The sequence below is a fragment of the Moschus berezovskii genome, chromosome 2, assembly GCF_049115385.1.
Source record: "Moschus berezovskii isolate FMDL1 chromosome 2, NW_MosBer_1.0, whole genome shotgun sequence".
NCBI classification, from domain to species: domain Eukaryota; kingdom Metazoa; phylum Chordata; class Mammalia; order Artiodactyla; family Moschidae; genus Moschus; species Moschus berezovskii.
The window spans coordinates 70,396,283-70,400,340 of NC_142461.1; the positions used below are offsets into that span (position 1 = coordinate 70,396,283).

The 4,058-nt window shown below is 36.8% G+C and overlaps 1 non-coding gene across 1 annotated transcript; it reads left to right on the forward strand.

The window, feature by feature from the left end:
* The first annotated feature begins 320 nt into the window (after positions 1-320).
* LOC129538774 (small nucleolar RNA SNORD121A) lies at positions 321-423 on the forward strand. The gene has a single exon (XR_008682314.1). It is a non-coding gene; the product is annotated as a small nucleolar RNA SNORD121A (small nucleolar RNA).
* The last annotated feature ends 3,635 nt before the right edge of the window (positions 424-4,058 follow it).

Here is a 4,058-nt window from a genome sequence, read left to right on the forward strand (position 1 = left end):
GATCACCTTCACTTGATTTTGCCTATTTTATCCTAAAGTAGCACCAGAGAATATGAAAGGTTACAATTCAGTAGTAAAGGAAAAGGGAATTACATGCTGAATATTTCCAATGTGACAAGTTTTATACATATTATTTCATTTAATTCAAACAGCTTCTCATATCTGCATTCCCATGCTCACAGAAGCATTATTCACAGTACCCAAGGTATGGAAACAATCTAAGTGTCCATCACAGATGAATGGATAAACATGTGGTACACATATGTGATAGAATATTGTTGCACCATAAAAGAAGATACTTCTGCCAATTGCAAAAAGTTGGGTGAAACTTAATGAGGTCATAATTTCCAAGCACATATCTGACAATTCTGTGTGGAATTCAAAAAAAGAAAAAATGTTGGGTGAAACTTGAGGGTATTATGCTATGTGAAATAAGTCAGAAAGAGAATGACAAGTAATGAATAGTATCACTTATATGTGGAATCTTTTTGTTAAAAAAAAAACACCAAACTCATAGAAACAGAGATTAGAAAATCATTGCCAGGGGCAGGAGGTAGATGAAAAAAGGAGGGGTATACATTTTAGTTATAAGATCAGTAAGATCTTAGGATCTAAGATATAACATGGTCACTAGAGCTAATAACGTTGTTGTTCAGATGCCAAGTTGTGTGCAACTCTTTGCAGTCCCTTGAACTGCAGTATGCTAGGCCTCCCTGTCCCTCACCATCTTGTGGAGTTTGACCAAGTTCATGTCCATTGAATCAGTGATGCCTTCCAGCCATCTTATCCTCTGTCACCCTCTTTTCCTCCTGCCATCAATCTTTCCCAGCATCAGGGTCTTTTCCAACAAGTCAACTCTTCATATCAGGTAGCCAAAGTATTGGAGCTTCAGCTTCAGCATCGTCCTTTCAATGAATATTCATGTTTGATTAGTGACCCATGAAGTGGTGATAGCATTGTATTGTACTGCATAATTCAAATTTACTTAAAGAGTTCTCACCAAAAAATAAAAAGGTAAATATGTGAAGAAAAAAATAAAACAGCTTCTGGGCTGTTGGTGGGGAAACTGACATTAACAGAGATTTACTCATTTTCAAAGCATCTCAGCAGGTCAACAAATGGCTGGGCCAACACCCATGGAAATCCCTGATTCCAGTATTCTTGTTCTTCTTTCTACACTGTGTTCTTTCAATGCAGGGATGACTCAGGTCAACTCATTACCAGGATCATCCCTGACAGAATTGTAAATCGAACAAGATTGATTTCATATACAAAGTTCAGAAGGAACTTTCCTCCAGCATCCTATTTTATTGTTATGTTGGTAGGAGAGAAATTATTTTTTAAACCACAGGCAGGCCCTAATATAGTGATTTCCACCTTGGCTATGTATGAGATTGACTAGGGAGAATCTTGCAAATCAGAATTTCTCAGGGTGGAATTCTGGTTTCAGTATTTTTACATTCTCCAGAGGATTCCAATGTGCAGCTAACGTTAGGATGCACAGCTCACATACTTTTTTTTAGAAATGTATCACAACTTTTAAAATTCAGTGTACAAATGAACATGATGTTTTATACAGAAAATAATTATCCTTAATGTGGGAAGCAGAATCAGGAACATCATGCTTTCTGTTACTATCTGAAAGAAAATATATACTTTGACTTTCTATTTCGTATATAACATGTCCACTCATTATTAATAAGTCCCTGCATCTCCCTTGAAACTAAGGTGGTGGTTGTTTAGTCGGTAAGTTATGCCTGACTCTTTTGAGACCCCATGGACTGTAGCCCTTTTGGCTCCTCTGTCCATGGGATTTTCCAGGCAAGAATATTGGAATGGGTTGCCATACCCTCCTCCAGGGATCTTCCCAGCCCAGGGACTGAACATGCATCTCCTGCAGTAGCAGGCAGATTCTCTACCACTGAGTCACCTGGTAAACCTCATTAATAGGTCCTTGTATCTCCCTTGAAACTAAGGTAAGCAGGGCATTTTTAGACATTTAAAAATTTTTTCCTAGAGAGTATGCCTTTTTGCTGTCCTTGGATTATTTACATAGTCTTTCAGAGAAATGTGTGTGTGTGTGTACATTTAAGTAAAATGTTAATTCAATAATAGCACCAGAATACAATTTTCTGAAAAGAGGAGTTTCATAACAGGCTCACAAAGCAGGCAAAAGAGCGGCAGGGTAACAATGCTGAATGTACTGCACACTGTGTTTCAAGGGCACAGGTGAATTTAAAGCTACTACTCTCACATCTACTCACCGCCAAAATCACTCAAGGCAATAGAGTAAAGAATGGCTTCTATGAATAAAATATAAGCTGAGATTGTTTCTTTTAAGAAAAAAGACATATCTATGCTAAATCGTAAAACCTGTTTCTAGAGCTGCTCCCTGCAGCAGAGTTACTTGTCTGCTTGGCTTAGGCTGATTGTCACCCTCTTCCAGCGGGGCTCTTGTTCAGATAACCATCCGGTGATATATGTGCTTTTTAGGAAAGGAGCTAGGAAAGAACGCATAAATGTGCATTCATTCCATTTCCAATCTGTGACTCACTTCTGTCCTTTCTGCAACCGATTGCTGAACCCTCCAGGGATTCTTTTAATGTTGTATTCCTTCGATCGTCTCTGTCTCTTTCAAATTCACTCTCATTATCTCAACTTTGGGCTCAACTTCTCTCCTGTGCACAACTAGACAGTTTCTCCTTGCTGCTCCTATTTTTTTTAGCTCTTCGCTCTCTGGCTTTTCCTCAGCATCACTGCCAATGACATTGAACAATCTGAACATGTAATCTTCTCTTCATTTGAGAAAAATCTAATGGAAAAAAAAATTTTTTGAGTCCCCAGATTCTGGGCCAGGAAAATTCCTCCCTCTAGGCTTCTAAATGTTTTAAACCAAGGTGATCAAGCTTTATGACTGTGGCTTTCTTCTCCGGCCTGATCTACACCTTCACCTGCTGTTCCCCACTTAGCTTTTTCTGAGGTATCACTATTTCCTCACTTCCAGGGAAGTGGAGCAGATTGGAGAAATGGAAAAATCAAGGAGTAAATAGCAAAGAGGATGAGCAAAAACAGCTAGAATAAGTGAAAAGCTGGCAGAAGAAAGGTTACTAAAAAAAGACAGAAAAGAGAATTTTCTATTGCTGACTCCTTGACGAACGAGGGTAGTTATGAGTTCTAGGATAAGTGTTTGGCAAACAGACAATTGCACAAACATTGATTCATTAAGTTCTGTTTATGAAGAGAAAATATTCATTTAATTGCAAAGTTAGGAAAGTAAACTTTCAGCCTTTCTAAAGATTATTTTTCAAAATACTTAGTAAAGTATTGGCATCGATTTGGCAGATTTGCCTTGGACTATCTGGAAAATTTCATGCTGAAGCCAAACAATGCATTTTTATTAGGTGAAGGCTAAATGCACTGATAAACGAATTGCAGAAAATTCTAAGTTATTTAAGGCACTTTTTATTTAAAATTCAGAGAGTTAAAGAGAAGCAGCCAGTAAGTGTCAGCAACTGTGATTTTAAAACACATTTAATTAACAAATTAATATTTCTACACTTATTTTATACTTATTGTTCCTAGAATAAGTGAACCCATATACTGTAATCATGTTGTTATCTTTTTATAAGCATACACTCTTACCTGTTTGGTAGCTAATAATACAATAATCAGGTTGTTAGCATGCCAACAAATGTGTGATTGATCAGAGTTAACACTATTTTACACTCATTATTAAAATTATGCTTTTTTACTGTAATCTATCATATCTAAATTAGCTGAATTATATGATTTGAGATGGTAGTGAATAATCTATTGCCCTCTGGAAAAAGTGTTCTGTATTATAATTCTCTGCAGTATATTTGTTCTGAATATTGATCAAAGATAGGACTAATTCTTTTTAGCTTTTTCTGTGTGCTATTTAAGGACCAGAATATGTTAAGAAGTGATGACTAGTGTGGCATAGCTGGCAAGCATATTCCCAAATGCAAAGATACATACAATGCCACATTTGCATGACCTATGATCCCTTATCACCACATAATGTATATCTTATTATA